A 9,591-nucleotide genomic window follows, 5' to 3' on the forward strand; every position below is an offset into this window, starting at 1 on the left:
ACTGACTAAATGTTTAATAAAATGTGCCCACCAAGATTTTTAGTAAATCATATGATTAGAGATCCTAAGTGTCATAAACATCCCAGGTGAATTGTGTGGATAAAGGCTACGTGGGGTGTCACTTACACCCCAAGTGTATTTTGTGCATAAAGGTTTTACGGGGTGTAACTTACACCCCACGCGATTATTAAGTTGATAAGATTTAATTTATAAATAATAATAAAAAAATTACTGCATACATCGATTTAATTGTTAATATAATGGTTATGTATGCAACAATATAATACACCTTGAAAAAGTCCGCAAAAGCCATACTGGATAAACATATATATATATATATATATATATATATATATATATATATATATACATATATATATATATATATATATATATATATATATGGACTAGCTATTGCTTGCGCGCTTCGGTTGGCACGTCGTAATGTTGGATGAGTCTTTATTTTTTATTTATTATTGACATCGACATCTTAACATTTACCGTTCAAATATCCGTAAATATACTTATTCTCTTGCACTTTTCTACGGAAAAAAAAGTTGTAAGTGGTTTTGAAAATTTTTAGAATCATCTGATGCGTCATTAGTTTTAGTCTATAATAATGACTTAATTAGAGAAGATTATGCGTATTTTCGACGCAATTAGTAAATAAAAATATTTCAATTGATCTACATATATATATATATATATATATATATATATATATATATATATAAATATATATATATATAAATATATATATATATAAATATATATATATATATAAATATATATATATATATATATATATATATATATATATATATATATATATATATATATAGCACTAAATTGCCTGATTTTGGTACTGTCTAGCGGATATAACTATATATACAACGAAAGGGTTTAAAATTTTTACGTAAATAGTGACTGCAAGTTGTTACCAACGTTCGTAGAAAGTTGACGATAATACCGCAACCTGTCACCAACTTTCTGAGAAAATTGAAGGCAACTTTTCGTCAATCCTGTCAACTAAGGGAATGCCAGCTATTGGCATACATTGGAACAGTATTTGTGGCCAACTTGATAGGAAGTTGCTACAGTTGGTTGCCACTAGCTCACTTCCAAATTGATTATCAGAAATCGCTTAATGAAGTTGTATATTTGAGCTCCAACTTACCTCCTCATTATAAACCAACTCAATATAAACCGATCCGATTTATTTCAATTGCAATCGTTTGTTGGTCGTTTGTCGACCAATGTTGACCTATCAAAGTTGTTTGAAGGTTAATTGCTTAATTATGAAGAAGTAAATAAACATTAACCTTTAATTTTTTTCATTGAACCCCTCTACTTCGTTATTTTTTTTATTTTTTTATTTAAATTTCTAGGAAACCGTTTGTCGGTGATTGTTGGTGAAAACAAATAAAACAGTAATTTATTTATAACAAAAATGTAATTAAAAAACTAGAATTTCCATTAGTAGTCTTCAATAAATAATATTTTTTTTTTGTATAATGATATTTTGTTTTTGTATAAAGATTTTAAATCTTTCGTTAAAAAATTAACTTAAAAAATAATTATCTGTTTCCATTGATTAAAAACCTGATTTCCAAATTTCGCCAATAAGGTATTGACAGGTAGCGCCACAATGTTGATAGATGTACGAAATTACCCTAAAAGCCACTTTAGATTAAAACTGACAGTAATTTGACAATTAAAATTATCAAAATGTGCTGCCTGAATTGGCCGACAATTTGATAGCAAAACTTGAAAATAAAATTAGCGGTTAATTTTTTTTTGTCAATTTAAAGGTTAGTTTTTTTTACTAGAAAAAAAAACCCTAATAAAAGTTCCCATGAAATTTTCGTCAAATGTCTGTCAAATTCGGGCTTTTCCTTTTTTGATGATAATTCGTATACGACTTTCAAAATGAATTTGCATTCGAATTCGGGTAGTAAATTTACGTCAAATTGTATAGCAAGTTGTATGCAAATTCTCGCCAAAAACGGAATAGCCCGAAGTTGACAGACATTTTACAACAATTTCATAGGAACTTTCCCTAGGGTTTTTTTCTAGCCAAAACAAGTAACCTCTAAATACAAGAAAAAATTAACCGCTAATTTTTTTTTGTCAACTTTTGCTATTAAATTGTCGGCAGATGCGGGCGGTTAAATTCGGTAATTTCAACTATCAAATTACTGTCGATTTCAATCTGGAGTGACTGTTAGGGCAGTTACGGCAGACGTCAACTAACCCTAATAGCACAATTTGCTTGAGCAAAAGTTTACTATACAAAAGTTTCGTTGAATTTTTCCTCAAATTTCCGTCAACTTTGGACTTTTCCATTTTTAACGACAAATTGTATGCAACTTACTATTGAATTTGACGTAAATTTACTGCCCGAATTTAAATGCAAATTCACTTCAAAAGTTGACTAGAAAAAAGTTGTCTTTAATTTTCAGGCAAATTTTATGTCAATTTATCGTTAATTTGACTTGAAAAATTGTAAAGTATATTTTTACGCTCCAATTGTAGACAATTTTACGTATAAATTTGCATACCTTCTGAAATGGTGTTACGTCCTGGTCGATGTTTTGGCGCTGGCGTGGTTGAGCGGTCAATTTGAATTGGACGTAATGAGAACTTACATATAATTATAAATAATTGTTTAGTAGGGGTTGAACAGCCACCATTCGGTGGTTAAAATAAACTGGTTATTATTCTATATCTAATCCGATTTATTCAATTGTAAAAGAATAATTTCAATAATGTGAAAATATACAATTGAATCAATTTATAAATTGTTAAAGTTCGTCAAACAATAACTTCGGAAGGGTGAGACAGAAGTTGAGTGTTTAGTATTGAGCCTGACTGCTCTCTATGATTCTATATTTCAGACTGACTTCTCTAGATCGAGAAAAACTAGAGTAAGTCTCTTATCAATACAAGGCGCTTGGGCATCAGGCCCGCGCATCGTTCGATATAGAGGGGTGGATCGTGATAAGCAATATTCTCAAATGATCCATTCTCCGTTCTCACAATTTCTCCGTTTTTATTATTAACAAATGAGTCACTTATATATGAAGAAAAGTTATCTTAGAACAAAATAGATGTTTGTGCAGCTTCACGTCTCGAGGATTTACTCGAGGCGTCAGCGTTTATTTGTATTTGATAAAATATAGAAAAATAACTTTATCAATTATTACTCATATCCTTAACGTTCGAATATCTTAAATAATATTATTCTATAATTATATTATATTATTTTATATAATCAATTAAATACTATGGAAATTACTTGGTTATCGATATTCGATATAATTAGTTAGATTTCAGGTCGGTAATTAGAGAAGTAAATGCCCACCTCATCTGACGTACAGGCTGGGACGTAACATGGTAAGAATGAACATTATCGACGTTTTTTTTCGTACAAGTTTATCTTAAAATTGAAGAAAAATTAATTGCAAATTTTGATTTTCAACTTTTGCTTTGATATTGTCTGCAGATTCAGACAGCAGATTTCAGGTAATGTCAACATCAAATTACTATCAATTTCAATGCTATTAGGGTAAGTTTAGTAATTCCAGGTATTGGCCGTGCTTAGCTGAATTAAGTCCTCTGTAAATTAAGTTAAGATTTAGCATAGTAGAAGCAAAGCATACTTCTTAGACTAAATCTTAACTAAATCTTATTAGGTACATGTATAGGATTTAGTTCGGCCGAATACGGCCATTAATGACAACATCTGTACCTATCATTGCGCTAAATGACACGATTTTGGTACCACCTTTAAAAGCCACACTCTAAATATAATTACTTAGCAAGTTCTTCAGTGGAACATTTACGGGTAACTTAACAATAAGTTTCCGGGAAGTCTTGGCTGGATTTCATACGGATTTTCAATGCAATCACTAAGTAAACATTATACTTTAATTGATCACTACATAAATATATATACATAGCACTAATTAAAAAGTTGGTGTCAATTAAATGCGACCAAATTGGTGACAACTTTCAGCTTTTGGAAGAGTTCTTATAAGTTGTTATCAAGTTTCTTATAACTTGGCAACCAGTTGCGGCTAATTTGAGGAAATGCCAATTTCTGCAGTCAACTTGATGACAAGTTGCGGCAAGAGATTGTCGTTAGCTTGCTGTCAGCTTGGCTATCAAGGTTGATACTGCTTAGCGAATAGAACTACACCATAAGAACGTTGAACATGAGTTTTACATAATCGTAAAAGTTTTTTTTGCAACTATATAAAAGCATTCCTAACAGCGCAGTTTGCTTTAGCAGAAGTTTACTTATAAAATTTTCCTTGAATTTTTCATAAAATTTATGATTATGAAACGAATTTATTTATGCTCATAAAAAATTTGCATACGAAACTATAGTAAAAAATACAGACTGAAGCACCGCTGGTGGCGAAAAAACAAATCACTGCTACAGAAAAATTTCAATATTTACTGAATCATGGCATTTCTTACAACTTTTTATTCTCTGGCAGTGCCCTTTTCGCACGAAAAAATTTGTAAAAGGATTAAAAATGGGGGTGCTATAGTATATGCTGGCCTAATTTAATCATTTAAATTAGTTCTTATAACTAAAATGGGTAAAGTTTCATAATTTTATGACGAACAATCAATCATCTTTCGATTGCAAAAGGAATTTTCTAGATATTTTGTTGTTTAAAAAAGTTTTTAAAAATTGGAGCTAAATACCGTTCTGTCTACGGTATAGAGACACGGTAGGCTAGCGCCATGACACTTCACACATATACATGTGTTCGAACGTGTACTTGGCGCAAGACACTACCGTGTCTCCTGATTCAACTCCGGTATCGAATAGTAGCACAACGAAAGCTCCTGTCTGCGGTCGTTGCGGAAACATTGGTCATGTTGCCGAGGTTTGCTGTGGACCAGTAACCGATTAAATTCGCATTCAAGCGAGATTACCTCTTCGTTCTCGCCCTTCGTCTCCAAAAAACGCGTAAGTGCCCTGGTAGACACCAACCACGTTAACAGGGCTTCTGTGTCAACTAATAACTCGGATGTGCCGATTGAAATTAATGATGCTAAACCTAAGTCGACTCAATTAAATCCGGATGCTCCTGAATTTATTATCAGTAATGGAAAATTCTTCTCAAACTATCCCGTTGCTGCTTATACTTCAAAACTGGTTGGTAACGTTTCGGAAAATCCTGATGCTGATGTAATTGACTTTTCAACTCCTCTCGATCAAATTGCTGACAAGTTGGTGAGCGAAGAGTCCAGTTGGGAGACAAGTTCGGAAGCTTCTCAACAAATTCGAAATACTAAAAGACCAAAAATTAAAAATCCTGTAAAAACTCTAAAATCCAAAATTGAAAGTTCTATAAATCCGTCGCGTAATTCTAAAAATAAAATTAATAAAAATCGATTAAAATCTCCAATCAAAAATTCATTACTAGACCTTGAAATAAACGAACGGCAACGACCAGTGGTCACAAAGCTTGAAAATGGCTCGAAAACATACGGTACTCCTCTCTGTGATCTAAGGGAGGATACTAGTCCTTTATATGACTCAGAGATTGATGAGTATCGATCCGATTCGAGTGAAGACATTGCTTACGCTCCAAAATTCACCATCCAAATGAATTCGGACAATAAACAGAGTACATTACTGCCAATGCTCAGTAATGATAATAAACTCAGCTAGATGACCTTTTCAGCCAGTCTTAAAGCTCAATCAACAGTAAGTCGCATGATTTCCAATATATTTATTGGTAAATATGAGCTCGAAGCATTAGTGAACAGTGGGAGTGAGTGCAGTTATATTTCTGAGATTGCGTATGAACAAATCAAAGAATATCAACTGCAAGACCTCATACCTGACCCCACTAGTACTCATGGAGTAACTATGGCTAACTCCAAGTCCAAGCAAACCCATGGTGGAGCCCTATTTAAAATTGAACTTGATGGTCATGCTATTATCACTTGGTTAAGTGTCTTATCTGAATTGTCTACTCCAGTAATTCTTGGTCTTGATTTCTGGCAACTAGCAGATATCCAAGTAAATTCCAAGGAGAGTACCTGGAAATTAAATACTAGTAACGACACTCATTCATTTTTCTCTCGGTCCGGGTTTATAAATCAAGCATCATTAAATGTACTGTCGTCAGCTGAACGCGTCGATCTTGGAAAATTCCTAGCAAAAGAATTTGAGAAAAATAAGCAAGTCCAGTTGGGTTTAACGCATTTAGTTCAACATCATATCGAATTGACAGATGATACTCCAATACGTACTAAACCATACCGTAGAAGTCCACCAGTAATGAAAGCGATACACGACCAAGTCGATGAATTACTCGCAAAGGGTTATATTCAGTCTTCAAATAGTGCTTGGGCATGTTCGCCAGTAATGATACCCAAGAAGAACAATACTTGGCGCATGTGCATCGATTACCGGCCACTAAATAAAGTCACGAAAAAATTTGCTTATCCGTTACCAATTATGCACCGCATTTTGTTAAGCCTTCAAGGTGCTCAAGTAATTTCGGTACTTGATGTCAGTGATGCCTTCCATCATGTTTTAGTTGAGCCAAATAGCTGTCAGTACACGGCATTTTGTGTAGATGGATGAGGGTTATTTGAATGGATTCGGATACCATTCGGTCTCACAAATGCACCAAGCACGTACCAAGAAGTTTCCGATACGGTACGACGAAAAATTATTGAGTCATTAAAAACCCAGTTTTCATATACTGAAGCAGAAAACAAAATTTTCGCCTATCTTGACGACTAGATAATAATTAGTGATAATTTACAAGAGCATAAAATTCTTCTTCAAGCTGTCTTTGAAGGATTCCGTAAGGCTGGAATAAAAATGAACGAAGAAAAAAGCCATTTTGGATGCTCTGAAGTTCATTTTTTGGGCTTCATTATTAATGAAGATGGTTTGAAACCCAATCCAGCTCGATTGGAGCCAATTGCAAATTATAAACGACCTACAAACCGTAAGGAACTGCGAAGATTTAATGGATTAGTCAACTGGTACCATAAACATCTTAAAAATGTCGCACAAGTTCAAGGTCCTTCGAACAAATTAACAAGTACTCTAGTTCCGTGGGAATGGACAGATGTCGAAGAAAAATCTTTTGAGGAAACGTAAAAAGCTCAGTCAAAAGCCGCAACATTGTCATTGCCACGTCCAGACTTATCTTATCGTCTATATACCGATGCTAGTAACACTGGGTTAGGTTCTGTCTTAACTCAGTATGATCCAGAACACGATCGAGAAAATTTAATTATCTGCCTAAGTCGACCACTAAATAAAGCAGAAATGAATTACACGACAACAGAAAAGGAATGTCTTGCTGTAGTGTAGTCCTTACGGAAATTACGCGGTTACATCGAGGGTTCGCCAGTCACGGTCTACACTGACCATTCCGCATTGAAATGGCTTCACTCGTTAAAAGATCCGGCAGGTAGATTGGCCAGATGAGCCATTGACATTTCCGCTTATGACATAGAATTTGTCCATTATCGGGGTACACAAAACGAAGCTTCAGACGCACTCTCGCGTCGATATGAAGAACCAGAGACTGCTGATTTACTTGTTTCAGATTCAAATCCTTCATCACTGTGTGTAATTGCTCAAAATTCTGCTTGGTATGATGAGAAAGTCCGAGTTGTCCAAAAATATCCGGAGAATTATCGTGAATGGAAATATGAGAATGACAAGTTGTATTTTTACCGTCCATTAACTGTCAGAGAAATACTTGATGAATTAAATCCTTGGAAAGTCGTTCTAACTGAATCAAAAATTCATCTAGCTATCGAGAAAGCACACTGTGAAGCTCAATCGGGTCATCTTGGGATTGACAAAACTTATCAACGGATACAAGATCATTTTTACTGGCCAGGAATGTTCGAAGATGTTTCAGCATACGTTTCAGCTTGCGAAACTTGTATAATGACTAAAAGTGACCCGACAAAACCGCAAGGATACATCGGAACGCGACCACCAACTCAGCCTTGGTCTATTATTTCTATTGACACAATTGGCCCATATACCTGTTCAACTATAGGGAATCAATATGCTCTGGTTATTGAAGACCTTTATACTCGTTACCTTGAAATCTTTCCTCTAAAACAACAATCTGGTAAAATCATAAAACATCACCTGACGGCTGTATTTAATCACTGGGGTCCTCCTTGCCAAATTATCTCAGATAATGGCAAAAAATTTATGAATAAAGACATAATTAATCTAATCAGTCAATATAATATAAAATTTACACCAACTCCTATCGGTCACCCTTGCGAAAATCCTGCTGAACGTTGTAATCGTACAATTAAACCCATGATTGTCGCGTTTACAAGTAAAAATCAGAAAGAGTGGGACGAAGATCTCGATGATTTAAAATTCGCGTACAATACCTCAGTACACACTGCTTTGGGTGTATATCCATTACATTTAAACCACGGACGTGACGCACGATTGATTAATGACACCGATCCTCTTGAAAATCTAGACGAATCTGACGTTACCGTTTGGCAAGCCCGAATGGACCGCGCGGTTGAATTAAGACATTTTGTCGAGCAAAATATCTTGAAAGCTCGGGAACGCACGCGTAAACAACAGGAACAAAAATTTTCCGACATTCCTGTAGATTTAAAAATCGGTGATCAAGTTTATTATCTAAATAAAAAATTAAGTAAAAAGGTTGATGGTTATAGTGCTAAATTAGCACCAAAGTATTCGGGAACCGCGACAGTCTCAAAAATTTTAAGTCCTCTAGTAGTCGAACTACAAGATAATGCCGGTAACGATATTGGCACATATTATTACAACGATTTAAAAATTCCTAGACGGTCTCGAAGACGTAACTGATTGTTCTTAATATATTTCAGATCATTCATCATGAAAGTGAAAATACTTGGAAAATCAGGATCAAATACTGAAGCCTCATCTCATGAGTCCGAGGCCGAGGTGTCTGATACTGAATTGTCTAACACCGCATCAACATCCACCTCTGAGTTGCCCCCTGTTACTGAGAAGACACCATCAACCTCGTCACCGGCTGCACCTGTGATTGCAACAACCGTCGCAGCATCACCGTCATGGTCTACTGGGTCAGCGACATCAACTGGACCCCGATTTGTGTTGCCACCATGGCAAACTACAACTGGCCTCGACTTTGGTCGTCCATCATCTGCACTATACGCGTCCAGTCCAATTGCAACACCAACTTCAGCAATGTTTGAGGCTCTAACTAAATTCATGAAGGACGAATTTAGTAAGCTTCATGCTCGTATTGACCGTGCCATAAGTCACTGTCCTGTGGTCACGTCAATACCATCTGAGGCATCAAGATTTGACATCCAGTGGATGGACCGTATTGATGAGAGACTTGAGGATTTACAAATAGTGATACAAACCAACATCGATCAGGTCGCGGAGCTGAAAACACTTGATTCTTTAAGATCATCGTCAACTGCCCAAGAACCAGGTACTACTGCTCACCTCACGGCTCAACTTCAACAGCTATCGGAACAAGTCCAGCGAAGCCAGCAGATGATATCGGAAATTGAGCTGCCAAGTCTGGAGGT

Source organism: Microplitis demolitor, chromosome 10 (assembly GCF_026212275.2).
Source record: "Microplitis demolitor isolate Queensland-Clemson2020A chromosome 10, iyMicDemo2.1a, whole genome shotgun sequence".
In the NCBI taxonomy this organism is placed as follows: domain Eukaryota; kingdom Metazoa; phylum Arthropoda; class Insecta; order Hymenoptera; family Braconidae; genus Microplitis; species Microplitis demolitor.